This window comes from Eumetopias jubatus, unplaced genomic scaffold, assembly GCF_037043125.1.
Source record: "Eumetopias jubatus isolate StellerSeaLion01/CBP00866 unplaced genomic scaffold, mEumJub1_p1.0 scaffold_5, whole genome shotgun sequence".
Taxonomy (NCBI): domain Eukaryota; kingdom Metazoa; phylum Chordata; class Mammalia; order Carnivora; family Otariidae; genus Eumetopias; species Eumetopias jubatus.
The window spans coordinates 81,351,182-81,374,512 of NW_028274811.1; the positions used below are offsets into that span (position 1 = coordinate 81,351,182).

The following is a 23,331-nucleotide window of genomic DNA, read 5'->3' on the forward strand; positions in this document are numbered from 1 at the left end:
TTGTGTTTTTCTTAGGTCCTTGAGCATGTTTATAGCTATTTTAATATCTTGTGTTATTCTTCCATTATTTCTGTCATCTGCATCAGTTTTTTATTGACTGATTATTTCTGGGTTATGAGTCACATTTTCCTACTTCTTTGTGTATTTAATAATTTGGGGGTTGGGTATTGGACATTGTAAGTTTTATTTTGGAGTTTTCTTTTTTATCCTTTAAAGACTGTTGAAGTTTGTTTTGACCAGTAATTTATTTATTTGCAAATTAATTTGTAAACCTTTAGAGGTCTCCCTTGAATACCCCAGGTATTTATTTCTTTGCACTCTGGATGATCAGATTTTAAACATCTCTTATCACAACATGTGATTATTTAGGAATTATTCAGTACCACCCTCTACCCTTCCAACCCAGTACTGGTTCTCTTCCTAGCCCCTAGGAGTTTCATTCTAGGCATCCCATGCTTTATGTTTAACAACTGATTCAAAGAAAGCTTTACGAAAATTTATGGAACTCTTGTGTTTAGCTAGCTCCTAGCTTGTACTTTGCCCCTCAAATTCCAGCCCCTTTTATGTGTGTGTCTGACTGAACACAGACAGGCTGCTATCGTCTGTTTCCATTAGCTCTTCCTGCATCACGATATGGAAGGTGCCTCCTTAAGGAAGCTGGGCTGGTTTTAAGACTCCAGTTATTTCCTTCTCTTAGGAATAACAGTCCTGTGCTGCTATTTTTCAGTTGGGAAATCCTGTGTTTGAAAACACATGTTTCATGTATTTTGTCCTATTTTCTCATTCTTTTTTTTAAATACAGAATGCCTCACGAGTTTGTGTGTCATCCTTGCATGGGAGCCATGCTAATCTTCCCTTGTATCGTTCCAATTTTAGTATATGTGCTGCTGAAGTGAGCACCTATTTTCTCATTCTTTATTGTAGATTTTTCCTGTGGATGTCAAATAGGCATTTTCTTCTTTGAAAATCTGTTATACCTGTGTCTTAGGTTAAGCAGTTGTCCTTGTAGAATATTTTGATTTTGTTTTGGCCAGGGTCATGTGGACTGGTTAAAGACCAGTTTTATATTAGTTTCTCAGTTTGAGTTTAACAGGTTAATTTTATTTGGGACCCAGTACTTCTATGTGCATAATGCCTGGTTTTCTAATATCCATATTACTTAAAAAAATTAATGTTTTTTTTTCTTCTTTTCCAGTCAAGATTTGGGACTGATAACTTACTTTGGCTGTGCCCACTCTGTGTCTGTGCCAGTAGGGGCAAAGTTTTGTTCCTATTTTCGATGAACAGCTTATGTCAGGGTTTCTCTTTTGTCGGGCTCTCTGACATGTAAACAAACAAGCAAACAAAATCTGTTATAGTGCTTCATCAAGAACAGGTCTGACTGCCTTAAGTTCATTCCTAAAATAGGTGCCTAAACCTCAAATTGTATGTCCAGGTCCAATATATTTATGTGGTATTTGTATGTTAGAATTAAGAAGGAAGTCTTGTCCTGTGGCTTTAATCTGACATCTTGAGCAGAAGTTGTAATATCAATACGTTATCTCTCCTCTTCTTTGTCAAAGTAACTTACATTTGTGAATACTGTTAGATAATCAGCCAAATACAATTTTCTTTTATTATGTAGGTTGTTTGATATGTTACATTAGTAATATATTAAATGATACTCTTGTTTATGATTTTGAAATTGTTGTATTTAAAAATATTTTAATATTTTAGTATATACCAGAAATTATCCTAGGTGACCTAGGGGGAACATAAACAATGGGGTTCACCAGGCCTTCTGACCATGGAGAGCATTCTGAAGGACTCCTACAGACACTCAAGGGCTGGTTCCTTTAAATTCTAGTTGCCCTTTTAAACCGCAGCTAGTTTTTTTTTTTTTTATGCCCCATGGCAGACAAATCTGCTCCTAGTCTCTCAGTACTATTTCTCCCCACTGCAGTTCACACTCTCCCGAACTGGGGTTCCTGTGCTTACCCTGTCTTCATCTCTTGCTGTTCCCATGTGGTTCCTTTACCCTTTGGGGTGCAGATGCTATTCAGTAAGCCCTCAGTTCTTCTTAAGTAAGAATTGCTCTATATGTAGGCATCCATTCAGTGTGTTTGTGGAAGAGGTGAGTTCATGGTCTTTCTGCATCGCCATCTTGGACACTCTCCTATTCATTAAATTATAAAAATGCCCTATATACATATATTTGTATATATATTTGCCATATATATATATGCATATGTCCTATATTTCTGAAAAATTCTATGAATTCTGTTAGGATTTTAAAAAGCCTTGAAAGAGATGACATTTAAATTATATTATGGACTATAATATTTACAGATAATATGATTTGTGGGTTTTGTTTCAATATAATATAGAAGTTGGTGGAGTATCAATTTAAAAAGATTGACCCTAAGTTGTTCATTTTTGATCCTGGATGATAACTACATAGGAGTATATTATACTATTCTCTCTACTTTTTAAAGGATAAAAGTTTTCCATTAAAATGTTTTAAAAATATTATATCTTTTCAAACTTTTTAAGCAGCATAAAATTATGGCATTCCATGAATTATTTTATTATATAAAGATATGTACTTTGCATTTAAAAATTTAAACTCACTATGTATTGCTAAAGTTGTGCTATTTAAAGCAGAAAATTTCAAAATTGCATCTAAATAGAAAACAAAACTATTGAAAAGCTAATAAACCCTAAGCAGGAGCCTCATTATACAACAGGGCCTTATTATCAATTCCATTTATTGTTAATGACATACACTTGGAGCAATGGTTCTAACTGAAGCTTAATTTGAAGACAAAACAGCAAACTTCTTAGGCCTTTTTTTTCTTTTGTAGTAAGTTTCTCAATGTGAAATTTGATAAAATGCAAAGAGTATTTTATTGTTGGAATCCAATATTCACCCAGAATATATCCTTTTTGAAAGAACAATATAGAAAGATAATTGGGGGGAAGTAAAAGTTATGTGGAATGTATGTTGAATGCTTTCTCAAATCAGTGTAGCTAGTACTAAATCCAGATTACACTAATATTAAAAACATAATGTCATTTGTTACCTCTGAATGCCTTTTGGCACACAGTACAAGGACCACAGCTGGGCCTTTAGCTTGTTATTGATGTGTTTAATGAAGCCATCCTTTTGTATTGTTAGTTGTCCTTTTTAAAACAAAAGTGTTTTTCCTGAATAATTTGACTATCTTTTTGATATTTTTCAACTTCTTCAATCAGTTATTTTCCAGGCAATATTAATCAAGCAGAAAGATATCATTTTTGAACATGGATACTAACCTTTTATAGAATCATTTTAACTAGGAAAAAAGCATGATATTGTATTCTCCTAAGATTCACTAGATTGGCTTGAAAGTAAACTACAGTTAAAAGAATCTTGCTTTCTCTAAAGCAGACTGTTTACACCCAGGGAAATTTTTATGTCCCTTGTGGTTGAAGGCACTGTGGAGCCAGCTTGAGTTATTAAAGAAGATTGTAAACCATAACTATTGCTAAGATCTATTCAGGTCTGTTCCTCAAAACATCTTGGTACAAACTAAAGGACATGAAGTCTGGCTTCATTTCTTTGATAGAGTATATTTCTACTACATCAAATACATGTCTGTATACTGAGCGAGGGAGTTACCCTGTATGTGTGTCTCAGTAGTCTCTATACCTTGTCCACTAAAGGTCTTCCCTCTATATAGAAGAAGAGGAAGAAGTCAGTTTTCTTTTATTTAATGATGACCTCTATCAATTTGCATTTTGGAAACTAATAAACAACAATAAGACTTTGGATATTAAAATACTTCTTATCTCTAACTGGAGATAAGATATGGCCTACTATATTTCTGGAGTGGAACCACTTAGCCTGAAGGTAATACATGTTTTTTTTCATTTCTTTCTGATAAGAAAGAGTCACTTCCCTTTGATTTAAGTTCTCATAAAGTAGGTAATATATTTCATGATTAATTTTAGCTCCTAATCATATGCATATTGAATAAGAGATTCAGAAAAGACTGAGAAAATAACTATGTACCTTTACTTACATTTAATAGTCAGTATGATTTATACATTCAACACATTTTTTTTTAAGATTTTATTTATTTATTTGACAGAGAGAGACACAGCGAGGGAGGGAACACAAGCAGGGGGAGTGGGAGAGGGAGAAGCAGGCTTCTCGCTGAGTGGGGAGCCCGATGCGGGGCTTGATTCCAGGACCCTGGGATCATGTCCTGAGCCAAAGGCAGACGCTTAACGCCTGAGCCACCCAGGCACCCCATATCATGGCTTTTTTTTTTTTTTTTAATGAATCTTGTGGAAATATATTGGCAGGATAGCTATCATTTTAGATCATCTTTTTATATTCTAAATTTAAAGACAACATAGACACTTGTTTCTGCCTAGGCCCCACTTCTAGGCCCTACTGTCTACTTCAATCACTGTAAAGTCAATTAGGTGAGCAAAGACTTTAGTTTTGCTTAAATGCAATCTTACTTTGTCTTCTCTAGAGCCTATTTCTTGTACCTCTGCAATTTGTGAGGTCTTTGGGAAATTACTGGGACTCATTTTGAGCCACCCAAATTTCAGGGGGCATTAACACCTTTGGAACCATCCTTGACCAATGAGGACAGGGATACAGTGCATAAAATGTCTTCTTGATGTGGTTTTGGAATATAGATGAGGTTCAGTGGGGTGAGGTCTGGAGCCGACGACTGAGAAAGAATTCTTGAGATGTCTTTGTTGCAAAATGGTGGTTTATTAAAACACGGAGACAGGACCCATGGGCAGAAAGAGCTGCAGCACTGGGGTCTTGAGGAGTGGTGATTATATACTCAGGAGTTGGGGGAAGTAAGGAAAAGGGAGGTTTCAAAAGGACTTTGATATGCTAAAGAGGCCTGACTTGCAAGACACCTACAAGATACCAGAGGCCTTGCCATTGTCATTATTAAGGTTGTTTTCCCCTCTAGCAAGGCATTAACATTAAGACAGTTGGGAGATTCCTGGAAGAATATCACACATGTCCCATCCAAGAGTAGGGGGTAAAGGGTAGTTGCAAGGTGTCAGCTTATGCTTTGTCTTCAGCCAGCCTTCTGCTCCCTCATCATTCTTCTTTGTCCCATGGGAAGACAGATCTGATGGTATTGCCCTGTCAACACGAGCCACCTATAAAGGTGCTAACCCAGTAATTCACTCTACTGGCTTTCCAGCTCTTTGGTTCATAGTGCCTTAGCGCCTCATCTCCCAACACCGCAAAATTTTGCTCCCTGAGACAATAATTCCAAATAAACCTCTGTCTCAGACTTTGATAAACTAAGTTTTTAATCTGGCACAAATTGCTTGAGGTCAAATCCTGACTGTTTCATAGCAGTTGTTACCTTACGGTGTTATTTAACTTCTCTAAGCCTCCATTTTCTTATATGTAAAACAGGAATTGTGCATTCCACAGCAATATTATAAAGGTTAAAATTACATAATTATGTAAATTATTTAGAATATGTTTTGCCTGTGGGACGCACTATAGAAGCATGTGATTTTATTCTGTTTCATACGTGTTAATCTAATTAAAAAGTAATTATTTTAGGAATTTTACAGTCACCCAAATTATTTGTAGCAGACTATATAATGACTTTTAATAGTTTTTTTTCTTTTTACTTAATATAAATGCTAGTCTATATACTCTGGGTTCACTGTCTTTCATAAAAGAGTTTACTTTTATTAAAATTCGGTTATTGGAGCACCTGTGTGGCTCAGTCGGTTAAGCATCTGCCTTTGGCTCAGGTCATGATCCCAGGGTGCTGGGACTGAGCCCTGCGGCCGGCTCCCTGCTCATCAGGGAGTCTGCTTCTCCCTCTGCCCCTCCTCTGCTCATGTGCATGCCCACACTCCCCTCACCCTGTGCACGTGTGCCTGTCCCCTCAAGTAAATAAATAAAATCTATAAAAAACACATCAAAAAAATCAGTTATTATATTGTATGATTTTTCACCCTTCTTCCCTTTAAAAGATCTCTACTAAACCAATTTATCCATAAACTAATGCATTTTGTACAAAAGTCTTATTTGTCCTGAATTTCCCAGAAATGCAAGTAAAAGCTTTTAATTTGGACTAAATTGCCCAAATTCAATATTGATTCTCACTAAATTTATTAGATAACCCAAATTCTAGGGTTTATTATGTAGCAATTATAGCTTGTCAAGATTGTTGGGTTTTTAAAAATATTCTTATATGAAGAAAATTACAGGAAACATTAAAAGTTCAAGTGATGGAACTTAGGTTGATGACATATTTATTCACTATTCAGTTTTTAATAGAGGTAGAGGGTATCACTACTTCTTGAATTTGTACTCAACCTTAAAATTTACTTGTGGGCCCTAAAATGGAGCAGGACTGATGGTATACCAGATCCAACTCTAAACCTCAAGATATTCAAGACATTTCCACGCTCTCTGGAAACTCTGAGAATGTCATGTGAGACATACTTCTGCAAGAGAGAAAATACATCAAGAGTCATTCTAAGCAAGTTCATCAGATCAGTCAGCCCTGCCTGCTCCACCATGCTGACCTCAAACATGTTAGATAGTCCAGCCAATATCAACCTAATCCAGTAAACTCAAACAGTACGTCCAGATAATATGAAGGAATAGGAGCGATAATTAATTATTATTGTCTTAAAGCAATTATATAATTTTTCAGGTTTATTGAGGTATAATGGCAAAAAACAAACCTCACCTCTTTTAGGTGTGCAGGTAAATGCATTTTGACCAATTTATATAATCCTATAACCACCACCACAATGATGATATGTACTATTTCCATCATCCCAAAGAATATAGAGTGTTTCTATCATCCATCTGTAATCAAACAACCCCCCATCACCACTACTGTAGCCCCTGGTAAATGTTGATGTCGTTTCTGTCCCCATAGTTTGGCCTTTCCTAAAATGTCATATAAATGGAGTCATAAAGCATGTATCCTTTTGAGTCTGTTCCTAAGTTGACTTAGCATTCTCCTTTTGGGACTCATTGATATCATAGTATGAATAATAGCACATTCCTTTTTTATGCTGAGTGTTGTATGGATATAGAATGATTTGTTTGTCCATTAAGCTTTTGATGACTTTTTAGGTTATTTCCATGTTCTGATGATTATGAGTAAAAGGACCATAACATTTGTTTCCAGGCATTTGTATAGACCTATATCTTAATTTCTTTTGCATCTAGTATATGATTTTTTTTAGAGTTCTGATTGCTTTGCCCAATAGCCAGCACTTGTTTTTGGCACGTATTTCATTACTTGTTTCATTTTTTTTTTTTTTTGGCATTTGATTAGATATGTGGTGGTATCTCACTGTGGTTTTAATTTGTATTTACCTAATGACTAATGATAGTGAGCATCTTTACATGTGCTTATTTTAATCCAAATCTCTTCTATAGTGAATTATCTTTTCATATAATTTACCATTCTTATTATATTAATTCTTTCCTTATTAGTAATTTTTCAGATTTCTTTGTATATTCTGGTTACCAGTACTTTGTTAAATGTGTTTTGCAAATATTTCTCTCTAAGACTATTGCTTGCTTTTTGTTTTAAAATGCCCTTTTGCAAAAAGCAGAGGTTTAAATATGTTCTATTTAAAAAAATGATTTTCTATTTCAATATCAGAGGTTTTCTCCTAGATAGAAGTTTTCAATTTTAGCTTTTACTTTTATATTTACATTATTTTCCTTGTACAAGGATGTATAATTGTTTCTCTATAAGGTATTTCTCTATTGAATAACAGTGCCAACTTTGTCAAAATGATTTCTTTATATGTATATGGGTCTATTTCTGTACATTTCATTCTGTTCTATTGACATGTGACTATCATTTTACTAATACCATGCTATATGATTACTATAGCTTTATAGAAAATCTTAAAATCTGGTAGTGTGAGTCATCCAAATTTGTTTTCATTTTTCAAAATAGTTTTGGTAATTTTTTGATTTCTTGCTTTTCCATATAAAGTTTAGAATCAGTTTGTTGATTAAAAGTAGGTTTATAGGATTTTCTCTGGGATTGTGTTCAATCTGTAGATCAATTCGAGATGAATTTACATCTTGATAATTTTAAGTCTTCCAGTTAATGAACATGAGCTATCTCTCCATTTACTTGGATCTTCTTTGATATTTATCAACAAAGTGGAATTTTTATTATACAAATTATGCCCATTATTTTGAGATTTATTATGTTTTTAGTAGCATTGTAAATGATATCTTTTTAAAATTAATTATCTAATTGTTTATGCTGGTATGTTTAAAGACAATCACTTTTAGTATGCTGGCTTTTTTTTTTCTGTAACCAGTTAAACTCATTTATTTTAATATATCCTTTGATATTTTCTATGTAGACAATCATGACCTCTAAGGCAGTTTTATTTCTTACTTTCCAATCCATATGCCTTGTATTTCTTTTCCTTGTCTTATTGCACTGATATGCATGTTGTAGACTAGGAATGGTATGAGTAGAAATTCTTGTTTTTGTCCTACTCATAGCGTGAAACTATTCGGTCTTTAACAACAAGGTATGATGTTAACTCTAGTTATTAACATATATCTTTTGTAATGTTAAAAATTTGGCTTCTATTCATAGATTGTGAAGAAATTTTGTCCATAAGGGGATATTGAATTTTGTCAAATGTTTTCCGGGCATCTATTAAATGGATTTTTTTTCCTCTTTTAAAATATTGGTATAAATAAATTAATGTAGTAGGCTTCATCAGAAAAACAGAACCAGTTAGGAAATAGAGATATAGAGATAGATAGTAATTAGATACAGATTAATTTACCATAAGGAATTGGCTGATTGGCTAACACAAGTATGGAAGCTGAGAAGTCCCACAGCTGTCTGTATACTGGAGACCCAGGAAAGCTGGTTGAACAGTTCAGTATGAGTCTGAAAGCCTGAGAATCAGGGGGGCTAATGCTGTAATTCACAGTCACAGGGTGGAAAACTCACATTCTAGTTCAGCATTTCATCATAAAAAGTAAATTTTCTCTCCCTGCACCTTTTTGTTCTAGGTAGTCCCTCAATGGATTGAATGATGTCCACCTACATCAGGGGGTCAATCTGCTTTACTCAGTCTACTGATTTAAATGCTAATCTCATCAGGAAATATCCTCACATTCCCAGGATAGATATCACTTGCTCATGATACATCATTCTACTTACATATGATGGACTTAGTTTGCCAATATTTATAAAGGATTTTTCACCCATGTTCATGAGGAATTTTGGTCTGTAATCTTTTCTTACAGTGTCATTTTCTGTTTTGGTATCACTGCAATGCTGTCCTCATTAAAAGAGTTAGGAGGTATGTCCTCTTCTATTTTCTGGACATTTTTTTGTTTTGTTTTGTTTATTTTTATTTTTTTTAAGCATTAGTATTTCTTCCATTAATATTTTATAGAATTCATAAATAAAGCCATCTGAATCATTAATTTTCCTTTTTGGAAAGTTTTAGCTATGAATACAATTTCTAATAGATATAGGACTAATTGCACTCTATTTCTTCTGGAGTGAGTTTTGGTCATTTGTGTTTTTTAACATTTTCTTTTCAATCTGTCATTAGCTTATTGGTTTATGCCAATAAATTTTAGAGTGGCTTGTTATGCAAGAATAGCTAACTGATACAGTCATTCATTTAATCATTCATTAATTCATCAATGTATCTTTCATTATATAGTTGACCCTTGAACAATGCAGGGGTTAGAGGTGCTGACCTCTTGTGCAGTTGAAAATTTGCATATATGTATTATGTACTGTATCCCTACAATAAAGTGAGCTAGAAGAAAGGAAATGTTATTAATAAAATCATAAGGAAGAGGAAATACATTTATAATACTGTACTGTATTTATATATTAAATTATATATTAAAAAAATCTGTGTAAGTGGATGGCACAGTTCAAACCTACGTTGTTCAAGCGTCGACTGTAGACTTAAAATGACAGTAATGTTTTTTAGATTCTGTTATATACACTGGGTATAATAAGCCAGAATCTATTGCATTCTGTAAATAATTATACAATATGTAACGCCAGTGTGATAAGCATTAACTTATACAGGTTTATTAGGCTTTTACTATGAAAGTAGAAAAAAACTTTTTACTTTTGAAGCAAGTGCTATTTACTGAGTAGTGCTATGTAGCACTTCCTATGTACTAATCTGTAAGTAGCACTCTTCAAACAATAAGAATGTGTTCAAAAATTTCTGTATTGTAAGTGGATAAAGTCTGTAGACCTCAACAAATCTTATAACTTTCTCTGGCTCATTCTACTCCAGCTACACTGACATCTTTACCAGGCATATCTCATGCTTCACATATTCCCACCTTGGAGTCTTTGTAATCCCAGATTCCTCTACCTGAAAAATCTCATTTAGATTAATCCTTAAATGTTACCTCCCCAGAAGGATGTACCTTAGACATCCTGATTAAAATTATAATTCTCCTTCCTGTCTTATCTGCTTACCCTTTTTAATTTTTTCATAGTATTATATGACAATATATCATATTTCCTGTCTTACAACCTCACTTTAGTATACAAGCTCCACAAAAGGAGGGACTTTATTTTTGTTCACTGCTTTGCTTCCCTTACTACTTTATCTTCATTGGCTAGAACAGAATTTAGCATATCACAGGCATGCAATAAATACTGTTGAGCAAATAAATATCCATTATTTTAGGGACTATAATTTTTATACCAAGGAGCATACTCATATAGAATCAGAAAATTTGGGTTTGATTCTGTGATCTCCTACTACTAAATTAATTTCTTCTGCCTGAAATTTTCCAGTGTTCCCTCCTTAAATGATTACTCTTTCTTCATCATTACTAATAAAACTATTGTTCAGTATGGTACATACTTCTATACTCACTGTACTAAACAGTAATTTGAAATTTATTTTACTTTCCTATATTTTTTCTTTTTTCTTAGAGTGACCAAAACAAGGGGAAATTAATCTTATTTTTTAATTAGCCAGATTAATTTAATGGATCGACTTTTTAATCCTGCAACCATCATTAATGAAGATACTTCACACATCTGATTGAGATCTGATATTTTATAGTCATGGATTGAAGAATCTCCCTTTTCTTTACTGGATAAGAGCCTGTAGATGCTTGATAAACTTCCAGTTAGCACTTACTTCAGATCCATATAATTTATCTAACTGACAGACAAAAAGGCAAAAAGTCATGTGTTCTGTTTTTAGCCTTCCTAAAATTTCCACACAGACTAGATCTTCCCCCGGGCATTCCAATTGCATTTTCCTTTAAATGGCAAAATTCAACCTACCCAGAGCTATCTTCTCATATAACTCATTGTTTACCCTTTCTCAAGTGTCATGGTCTTTTATACCTCCTTGTAAATTATAAGTTTTCCTCAGTTTCCTCTTTGTGTCAGAAATTTTCAAGCCTGTAACACTGCAGTTATGTTGGGACCTTTTCCCTGGGGCAAAGAAAAGCAGAGGGAAAATTCAAGATTCAGAGTTGGGTCAGGAAAGGAGATCCATCATGGTGACATAGATGTAGGGACAGTAGATACCTTGACTTCTTTCTTGACATCAGGTAAAACAAATAAAACTAAGTTAAAAATGTCAACCTTCACATAATCTTTATGACCTTATTTTGCTGCAAGAGTGTTCTTTCCTTGTCCTTAAATTTTATTTAAAAGCCATTTTATTTGCCCTTTTTCCATGTTGATAGGGAAAGTAGAGGAAACTTGAAGACAAGGATTATATGCTCTGTTTTATAACTATAACTTTGTCAGATGTGTTCTATGTAGAATAAATTCTTGATGGTGATGAAAATTAAAAGAATGAAGTGTATTTCTAAAGCTTGCTATTTGATTTTTTTTGTGATGAGCTTTGTTAGGCTTTGATAGAACATTGTTCCTTTTTATAATTCTAGTTTTAGGTTTTTTTTTCCTATTTTATTCCAATTTCATAAAATGTATTCAGTCTTCCTCCATCTTATTCCCATTTCCACAGTGAAAAAGTAGAAGATTTAAAATTTATATTTTAATATACATTTATTCATGTTTAATAAAATATTTTTAAAACTATCATATCTCTTATTTCTGATAGCTTTTTCCTCTGAATTGATCTGTGTTATATGTTGCACTTTAGAAAGCACTTTATCCATTCTCTCTAGTTAGCTCTACACGGTAGCCTTGAGGAGGACAGATCATCCTACTGTTGCTGGACAAGAGAAGTTAAAATGTTTCTTTTAGTTCACAGATTGGAGTGGCAGAGATAGGATTAAGGCCTTCACCCTATTTTTCCAGTGCTATCTCTACTATATCAAGAAGACACTCTGGAATGATGCAGCAAAGTATTCCAGTCTTGTGGAGTCAGGTGGCATGTGAAAGAAGCCACTCACTAAAGACTACATATTTCATGGCTTTGTATGAAATTTATATGAAGTTCTAGAAAAGGTAAAATCACAATTTGCTTTCTGGAAGATCAGTGATTGTTTAGAAGCAAGTTGGGGATGAGAATTGACTACTGAGGGGTGTAAGAGAGCTTTCTGTGGTGATGGGAGCATTTCAAAGCTTGACACTGGCGGTAGTTAAAATGACAATAGCCCCCCCAATATACAAAACTGTAAGTTTAAAATGAAATTAAACTTTTTTTTTAAAGACTTTATTTATTTGTTTGATAGAGACAGAGACAGCGAGAGAGGGAACACAAGCAGGGGGAGTGTGAGAGGGAGAAGCAGGCTTCCCGCTGAGCAGGGAGCCCAATGTGGGACTCGATCCCAGGACCCTGGGATCATGATCTGAGCTGAAGGCAGACGCTTAACGAATGAGCCACCCAGGTGCCCTGAAATTAAACTTTTAATGTTTATTATATGTGAATAGAGTGTAAAAGATATACATTGTCAGGAGACTGTTACCCCTATGCCAGTAACATAAATATAGAATTTGTTTTATTACCTACCATGCTTAATCAATTGACTTTTTATTTTTTAATGATTTGCCTTTAAATCCCTTGGTAACCAGTTTAAGACTGAGCAGGTTGTTAAAAATGCAGAGCTATGTGTTTTTCTCTCATCTGACCTGATGCACTAATCACTAGGGCACTGTTGTGTTATTCAGAACATGGAATGAGGTCACATTTCTCCCTAGTGGGGAGTAAATAGCAAATGTACTTTAAAAACTAACTGGCATTTAATGCCTAATTCTTAAGATTAGTTGATGTTAAAAATAAATAAATAAAGCCAAGAAATGCTTACTTTCTCACAAAAGGATTTGACCAACATTTTTTGGTTAACAATTTTCTATATGTCTAGTCATATATATTTTAAAATAAAAAAGTATGAGTATATTGATCAATGAGTTGAAACAATATAAATATATTTTTTAAAAGATAAAACATGTATAAGCTTAGATTCCTTTTTATTGTTTCTTCTCACTCACAGCTTTTAAATAACCTGACACAATGAATTTTCCTCATCCATTATTATTTTGTCTGTGATTTTAATGTGGGTACTACTTTAAAAATTTTGGAGAAGTGTAAATATATAAAAGGAAAAAGTAACATAATGAACCTCTATGGATCTAATATCCAGTTTCAAAATAGTCAGTATATTTTTCTCTAAGCCTATACTTATTCTCCATCCACAGCCCACCTTGGTTTTTTTATTTTTTCGGATAGATCCTAGATAGCACTTTACTGCATCCAAAGATCCTTCAATATGTATCTATAAAAGACACTTTAAATCATAATTCCTATATTTTTATCTCTTCTAAAGTAATTAAGTACAAATCTTTAATGTGAAAAGCACAGTATTCACATTTCTTTCAATATTTCATAGTATTTTTAACTTACAGTTTGAATCAAGAAACAAAATATATTCAGTGCATTTTACTGATATAATTTAAATTGCTTTTGATTTATAAGCTTCCCACCCATTTTTTCCTTATAATTTATTTGATAAAGAAACCAAGGGTATTGATCCTATATAACTTTGCACATTCTGAATTTTGCTCATTGTCTCCCTTTGTATCAGTTAAGGTGGTCTGCGTACCTTTTTTAGTTCCTGTAAAAAGTGGTTGTGTTTAGAAGGCTGATCAGATTTGTCCTATCTTTTTTTTATAATAATACTTCACAGGGTGAGTTGTAGTTTCCTATTGTATCACGTCAAGAGGTACATTATGTCCATTATGTCTAGTTTTCATTCTTCTTGTTCTTACTCAGATTGATCTAACCAGTTAGGATTTTCTCATTTTTTAAGCATCAATACAAACTCAGAATGATACCAATACCAGGATTTTTATGAAAATTAAGATTATGAAAACGTTTAAGATGTCCTGCACTTTTTTTTACCTTCTACATTATTTTAATTAAAATCTTTTTCATTCTTTCGTATCTTTCAGTTTATTTATTTTTATTATGATACAATACACATAACAAAAAATTACCATTTTTGCCATTTTAAAGTATATAAAAGCATATGGGATGTCTCATGAATTTACGTTAGTGTTTCACAGGGTCTGTGCTAATCTTCTCTTTGTCATTATTATTTTAGTATATGCATGCTGCTGAGACAACTTGCATTTGTTTTTATCTTTGGAATATATCTGAATATCTGACTTGGTCTATATTCCAAATTACCCTATCTTAAAATCCTATTAATGAATAAATCTGATGGCCCTTAAGCATTTTTCATTACAAATGTGTTTCACTGTTTTGTCATTTGTTATGTATTGATTATGATGGTTGTCATACTTTTTGGACAAGTAACATAACTAAAATTATTAATTTTATCCTTTATTAATTATATTTTGTGAGTCACAATTAAGACTACTTCCCTACTTTCAAGTTTATAGGTGAATTATTTTCTCCTAATACTGACATATTTACTGTGGAGATAATTTTGTCTTTTCTTTGTGTGGCTATGCCACTATTCCAACACTACTAATTATAAAGAATATTTTTCTCACTGATTTCTAATGCTATGTTTGTAATATACTAAATTTTTATTTGTAAATATGTCTATTTCCAGATTTTCTATCTTAGTTCATTCATTTTCCTAATAGTTATTCTCTGGCATATAGCAGTCATAAAGTACACCTCATACAGAAGGGATTAGAATATACTTTTCATGGTTTTTATATTTTCTCTATTCTTATTTGTCCTTTCATATAGACCTTATAATTTTTTTATCTCAAGAAAAAAAGATCCATTTCATTATTGCAATAATATTAAATTTACAAGTCAAAGATTTTTATTGTATTCACATGCATGGTTGGTTTGTAGATTTCTTTTTTGGGGCATTTTTTTATCAGATTTTATAATCAATATTACATTCACCTTATAACAAGAATTTGGAGGGTTTTTTTCCCCTATGTTTATTTTTCAAATAATTTAGCACTTGGATTATCGTTAAAGTCATTTAAAGCAAGTCACTTGTGAAAGCATTTGGATTGAGCTTAAATCAAATAATTTTACCATAGTATGTATTGATTTGGGCTGCTTGTAAAACTTTTCTCTGAGAGGGGCGCCTGGGTGGCTTGGTTGGTTAAGCGTCTGCCTTAGGCTCTGGTCTTGAGCTCAGGCTCCCAGCTCAGTGGGGAGTCTGCTTCTCCCTCTGTCCTTCCCCTCTGCTCATGCTCTCTCACTGTCTTGTGCTCTCTTTCTTAAATAAGTAAATAAAGTCTTAAAAAAAACACCTTTTCTCTGAGAAATGATATTCCTTTTCAATATTAAGATATAATTCTTTATTTCAGGAAAGTTATGTTAAATTAGTTTTTATTTTTATTTTTTTAATTTTTATTTAAATTTCTTTTTTTTTTAATTTGACAGAGAGAGAGAGAGAGAGAGATAGCAAGAGTAGGAACACAAGCAGGGGGAGTGGGAGAGGGAGAAGCAGGCTTCCCGCTGAGCAGGGAGCCCGATACGGGGCTGGATCCCAGGAAGCTGGGATCATGACCTGAGCTGAAGGCAGATGCTTAATGACTGAGCCACCCAGGCGCCCCTAAATTACAGTCTTTATATGTATTCCTTGCTCTTGCTTTTCTTTTCACTTGGATTGTGTGTGTGTGTGTGTGTGTGTGTGTGTAATTTCTCTACCTTTTCCTATTACTTCCTCATTTTATGTCTCTATTAATTTTTGCTTGATTTTAAAATTTACTATTCTATTTTTCATTGTCTGTGTCTTTTACTGTATCATGTGTGATACCTCTTCATTTTAATTGTCTATTTAGTTTTTATTTCTAAAATTATTTTAAATGTATTCCTAAATCATTCTGGAACTCAGGTCTATTTTCAAGCTCTCTTATTTTCATAATTTATTTTTCTCATTTTTTCTAGCTCTTATGCTTTCTTTCATATTTTAATTTTATTTGGCTTATTTTGAAATACTAAGCTTCAATTTTTAAATCTTTTTTGGTAGATCATATTCTTTTGTTATATCTTCATTGTCTGAAAGATGTTTATTCTGCTCATATATTTCTTTTCAACCTGGGGTGAATTGGTATGGAATTCAACCACAATGCTATTGTGTTATGAATGTTTATATGAAATGAGTTTTTTTTAATTTTAAAAATTATCTTCCAAATATGGGAATATGCCAAGGTAACTTTCATAGCCTCATGGCGGCAGGCTTTTCTCTACCGTAAAGCATCAAATAGCCAGTTCAGGTACTGTGAGAACTGTCTCCTTTCTTTTCTTTTTTTACTATTAACAGAATATTTCCTTTCTTTCTCTCTCTTCCACACTGCCTGCCCCAACTTTTTTTCTTTTTTCTCCATAGTATCTTTCTCCTGCTTAATTTGTATTCTATTCCCAACACTTTCTCTTTAGCATTGATTTTGTCCTTGAAGGAAACTTCTTCAGTTGGTTGGTTTCAAGCTTTCACAACAACCAGACAACCTCAGCACTGTCTAACATTCCTAAAGTCCCCTACACTCATCCTTACAATGGAAACAGAAAGCCTCCTCTCCTGATGCTTTCCTCAGATAGCTACGCCCGACTTCTATTCCAGAGTCTTCTCTTGCTTTCTGAATGAATTGTTCTTTGCAATTTACCAGCATCAGGGCTATCAGAAATGACTGCCTTCTACTTCCTCTCACACAGATATACATGGGTGTTGGTAGTTTGTCACAGTTTAATGGAATTTTGTGGTTTGTAAGAATAGCACTTGATTACTTTGGTTTAAAATGCTTTAAATGTTCTATTTTATTTATTTACATATTTAATGCTTTAATGCATTCATTATTATGTCTGTTTTGTTAGGAGATTCAAGAAAAATACATTGTGACTCCACTAATAACATTTCTTTAAATGGACTTTATTTTTAGAGCATTTTAGGTTCATAGCAATATTAAGCAGAAGATATGGATTGACTTTTATATATTAAACTTGTATCCTGCAACTTTGCTGTAATCATTTATTAGTTTCAGGAACTTTTTGTTGATTTTCAGATTTTCTCCAGAGATAACCACATCACCTGTAAACAAAGTTTATTTCTTCCATCCCAATCTATATACCTCTTCTTCTCTTTTCTTTTCTTTTCTTTTCTTTTTTCTCCTTACTGCACTAGCTAGGACTTCCCAAATCACAGTGCCAGTAAATAGAATTCAAAAAGAAGGTACTGGTATCACTGTGTGTGGGGGAAATTATGGTTCATTGCTGCCATGGTGGTTTGGGTTTCAGGAACAAAGATTTAAAGAGAACGGCATATCAGGGAAATTCAAATCAAAACCACATTGAGATACCACCTTACACCAGTTAGAATGGCAAAAATAGACAGGGAAAGAAACAACAAATGTTGGAGAGGTTGTGGAGAAAGTGGAACCCTCTTACACTGTTGGTGGGAATGCAAGTTGGTACAGCTTCTTTGGTAAACAGTGGGGAGGTGCCTCAAAAAATTAAAAATAGAGCTACCCTATGACCCAGTAATTGTACTCCTGGGTATTTACCCAAAAATCACAGACTTAGTGAAAAGAAGGGCCATATGCACCCCAATGTTCATAGCAGCAATGTCTGCAATAGCCAAACTGTGGAAAGAGCCGAGATGCCCTTCAACAGATGAATGGATAAAGAAGATGTGGTCCATATATACAATGGAACATGACTCAGCCATCAGAAAGGATGAATACCCAACTTTTACATCAACATGGATGGGACTGGAGGAGATGATGCTAAGTGAAATAAGTCAAGCAGAGAAAGTCAATCATCATATGGTTTCACTTATTTGTGGAACATAAGGAATAGCACGGAGGACATTAGGCGAAGGAAGGGAAAAAGGAAGGGGTTGGAAATTGGAGGGAGAGTTGAACCATGGGAGACTATGGACTCTGAGAAACAAACGGGGTTTTAGAGGGGAGGGGGGATGGGTTAGCCTGGTGATGGGTATTAAGGAGGGCACATACTGCATGGAGCACTGGGTGTTACATGAAAACAATGGATCATTGATCACCACATCAAAAACTAATGATGTATTGTATGGTGACTACATAACAAAATAAAAAAATAAATAAATAAATAAATAGAAAGGCATGGCAGAAAAGGAGCCACGATAACATATCTAAAATTATTTGTGTCTTTGGCTCACTGTTTAGCTATGCATCCAAGGAGTAAAACTCCAGAATGTCTAGCGGAGAGCAACCACAGGGAGTCAGGGGAGATTTGAGTAGATACCTAATTCTGTAAAACTATCAGGCCAAGCCATTTAGAGATACCATGGTGAGCACCCAGAATTTTGAGTTAAGAATCCAGAAAGGCCCTGCTCTAGAAATAAGGACCAAATCCTAGAATTAAGATACATGCTCTAGGAGTAAAAATATATGCTTAGGAGAACTAGAAAGCAAGATAATCAGGATCTTTACTGTGTATTACCTCCAATATGTGATATATAAAATTACTAATCATATGAGTAACCAGCAACAAGACAAGCAATAAAGAAATAGGATAGTCTAGGGGCACCTGGGTGGCTCAGTCACTCAGTTGGTTAAGCGTCTGCCTTCAGCTCAGGTCATGATCCCAGGGTCCTGGGACCGAGTCCTACATTGGGCTCCCTGCTCAGCGGGAAGTCTGCTTCTCCCTCTGTCTTTCCCCTTGGCTTGTGCTCTCTCTCTTGCTCACTCGCTCGCTCTCAAAAAAATAAATAAAATCTTTAAAAAAAAAGGAAATATAATAGTTATTGTAAAAATAGCCCCAGAGATGATACAAATGTTGCAATTAGTAAGAACTTTAACATATTCTTGATTTATATGTTATAGAAAAGAGAAAAAAGAAAATGTGAATGAATGGTTGGAGAGTATTGATAGAATGTTTATATATTTATACAAAGAAGAACCAAGCAGGGGCGCCTGGGTGGCTCAGTTGGTTAAGCATCTATGTTTAGCTCAGGTCATGATCCCTGGGTCCTGGGATTGAGCCCCGAGTCCAGTCTGCTTCTCCCTCTCCCTCTGCACCTCTCAGCCATCCACCTCCCCCGCCACCGCTCGTACTTTCTTATGCATTCCCTCTCTCAAATAAATAAAATTTTTTTTAAAGATTTTATTTATTTATTTATTTGACAGAGAGACACAGCGAGAGAGGGAACACAAGCAGGGGGAGTGGGAGAAGGAGAAGCAGTCTTTCCGCAGAGCAGGGAGCCCAATGTGGGGCTCTATCCCAGGACCCTGGGATCATGACCTGAGCCGAAGGCAGACGTTTAATGACTGAGCCACCCAGGCGCCCCTCAAATAAATAAAAAAAAAAGAAAAAGAAGAATCAAGTGGATCTCATGGATGTGATTAAAAGCAGAGCATAGGATAGGCTATATATATTGAAGTCAGAAATACACTATTAGAAATGATATGTAAACTGAAATAAAAAACAAAGAAGGCAAACATAACAAAGTAAAATGAAGCATAAGGTACATATGGAAATTTATCAAAAAAAGGTCCCAGCAGGAGAAGGCAGAGAGTTGGGATAGAAATAATATTTGAAAAAATAATGGCTGATAATTTCCCATATCATTTGGAAGATATTGCCAGTGAATTGAAATGGGATAAATAGAAGGAGAAACATACCTAAGTGTATTATAATCAAGTTGTTGATAATTAAAGATCGAATGGTAATATTCAAAGCAGCTGGAAGGGGAAAATACTATATGACATTTAATAGGAAAAATATATAACTGATAGCTAAGATGGTAATAGAAAGCTGAAGTCAGGAAAAAATAGAAATCTATCTAAACTAAGTCTAGGGGGCGCCTGGGTGTCTCATTTAGTTAAGCGACTGCCTTCGGCTCGGGTCATGATCCTGGAGTCCCGGGATTGAGTCCCGCATCGGGCTCCCTGCTCAGCGGGGAGCCTGCTTCTCCCTCTGGCCCTCTCCCCTCTCATGCTGTTTCTCTCTCTCTCTCCCTCTCTCTCTCTCTCTCTCAAATAAATAAATAAAATCTTTAAAAAAATAAAATAAGTCTAATTAGTATGGGAGCCTGGCAAATATAGTTTATTGGGTAGCCGCCCTCTTGTTCCTCATCTCATATGGAGCAGGTCAAGAAAAGTTCAGGAAATGTATGGGAGAACAAAACAATAAATTATCTGTACTGTGGGAAATAAGAATATTGGCATATGACATAGTTACCTTAGGGACATATTCAACATTAGATTTTGGTGATACCTCTCAGTGGTATTTTCAAGTAAGAAGTTGGATATGCAAATTTAGATTATAGAGGAAATTCCTAGAATTCACATACAATATATAATATCTTCTAAGAATAATGTAACAAAAGAAGTATTTCAGGTCAAATACTCAAGAACTCCAAGGTTAAAATTAAGAAAAGTTTTAACATTTACCATAATATTTTTTGACCTGATATACATCCATTGAATTTTATATTCTAATTTATGATAGATATTCTAGAATCAAAGAATATGTATTCCTTGATGAAAGTATAGCATAAAAAACTGCATGCATTGATGCTGTCATATTTCCCTAAATTATTACTCCCATCCTGCCCATGCCCATGATTAATTTTACTGAACTGTAAAAATTTGAAAAAGCAAATCTAATTAAGCTCTTATTTAAAAAATCATGTATATGATGTACAGTTTTATTGATAATAGTGTTTTCTAAATCACCCACAATTCTATTTCATCAGCTCTCTTAGGATAAATTTCCCTTGGGATCCGTGCACAATTTCTGTGTTTTCCTTTATAATTTGTTGGCATAAATCTTACAAACTCTGAATCAAGTGGTTGATCATGTATCCTCATTATTTTTAGAGGTAAATGTGTTGCCTATTTCTTGCATCCAGGCTGAAATTCTCAGCATATATTTTATCCACTAAATACAGAGTTAATTTGCACCTCAGTTTTTATTGCCTCCTATGGGTTGATTTGTGTCCTCCAAAAATATGTTGAAGCTCTAAGCTTCAGTACCCCAGAGTGTGACCTTTTTTGGAAATTGTGTTGCTACAGGTATAGTTAAGGTGAAGTCATACTAAAGTGGAGTGGGCCCATAATCCAATATGATTAGTGCTTTTATAAAAAGAGGGAAGACCAAGTGTAGGCACAGATACATAGGGAGTATGCCATGTACAACAGAGGCGGAGATGGGAGTGATGCAGCTGTAAGCCAAGGAATGCCAAGAACTGAGAGCTGCCACCAGGAACTAGGAAGGGGCATGGAAGAATTTTATACTTAGAGGGAGCATGGGCTTGCTGACATCTTGACTTCAGACTTTGGCCTTCACCAGAATGGTGAAGCATAAATTTCTGTTGTTCTAAGCCACCTACTTTGTTATCATAGCCCTAGAATAATATCCTGCTTTTATATTCAATTCCTTCAATTATTTTTATTTTGTTTTTCATTATACTATATATATAGGTTTTTTTTTATTTGAGTATAGTTGACACAATGTTCATTAGTTTCAGGTGTACAACTTAGTGATTTGACAAGCTTCTATCTTACAGTATGTTCATCCCAACTGAAGCTACCATCTTTTCCATTACATTGCTGTTAGAATAGCATTGACTATGTTCCTTATCTTGTGCCTTTATTCCCCTGACATATTCATTCCAGCACTGGGAGCCTGTATCTCCCTTTCCCCTTCATCTATGTTTATACAATATGCCATTTTTTTTTTAACTCTCTGGGGCTAATCCAGTTTCTTACCTATAGGAAACATGCACCTTTTCAACCTTGTTTATTACCTTTGTACCAGTCTGCTCTTTCCGTGTAAAAGGGTGACAGCAGATTGTGACTCCCAGGCATCCCACAAAGTAGGTGGGTCACCTTAGAAGAAACCTTTACCAGCTCAAAAATTTGTCTCACATTAGCAGTGAGGATTCAGGCATCACACTGTCATTTTTTTCTTCTTAGTCATAAGTTTAAGGCATACAATATGTATTTTAATAGGACTCCTTGAATTCCCTTTTTATGAAATGAGGCAGAATTCCTGTCTACCCAGTCACCACCCATCCTATAATATAAAAATTTAAGATGTGATCCAAGCCTCCAAATAGCTTACTATCTTATGGATGTCCCTGCAAGTTAATGAAAAATACAAAATAACAGACACCCAAACTAAATTATGTGGAATGAACAATACTTCTATAAGACTTTAGAGCTAGGATTAATCAGAACAGGCCAAAGTAAATAATAAACATGCAAGGTGTCAATAAATCAGGACTTAGGCTGAAGCTTAAGGAATGGGTAGAAAGGATTTCAGCTGCTGAAGAGAGGATGGTATTTCAGGAAGGAAGCAAATTGAACAATGCTTGGGTGATAGTCAAGTGCATGGTGCAAATAAATGATGATACCAACTCTAGAGAAAGTCCTATGGTTGGGGTTAGTGGAAAATAGTCTTGTCTGAGTGGGAGGTAGAAAAATTGCAAGGAATCTGAAAAAGAAAAAAAAACCAGGAGCTGTTAAATCTGCTTAGGAAGGAATTGGGGGTTGCTGTAGAGTTTTTGAACACTAATAGAATGAAAGGGCCTGAAGGAGATTAATCCAGAGATAGTGTGCAAGATAAATTAGAGTCAGAGAAAGGAAAAAGAGTCACAGAAAAGAGTCAAGAGAAAAGAGTCTGAGAGCTTTTTTAGAAAACTGATTACAGACTCCAGACCTCTGGTATTAGGGGCCTAAATAAATGCTCCTGACTCAGGAAGATCAGCTACATTTTCTGAGTTCTTGAAATTCTGATTTCTCTTTTGCTATTTAATTTCTCTTTTTCATCTTGGTTGGATTTGAGCCATTGACATCTATTTCAAGGATCTTTTCATTGATAATGAAAGGTTTTTGTCTAACCTTAAACGACCTTGTATAAACTTGGATTTTTAAAAGCACTTAACATATA

The 23,331-nt window shown here is 34.4% G+C and overlaps 2 non-coding genes and 1 pseudogene across 2 annotated transcripts; all 3 read right to left on the reverse strand.

The window, feature by feature from the left end:
* Window positions 1-792: 792 nt before the first annotated feature.
* On the reverse strand, window positions 793-900 carry LOC114208760 (U6 spliceosomal RNA). Its single transcript, XR_003609126.1, has one exon. It is a non-coding gene; the product is annotated as a U6 spliceosomal RNA (small nuclear RNA).
* Window positions 901-14,482: 13,582 nt separating this feature from the next.
* Window positions 14,483-14,577, reverse strand: LOC148164377 (U6 spliceosomal RNA; annotated as a pseudogene).
* Window positions 14,578-22,222: 7,645 nt separating this feature from the next.
* Window positions 22,223-22,372, reverse strand: LOC114208771 (U12 minor spliceosomal RNA). The gene has a single exon (XR_003609134.1). It is a non-coding gene; the product is annotated as a U12 minor spliceosomal RNA (small nuclear RNA).
* Window positions 22,373-23,331: the final 959 nt, after the last annotated feature.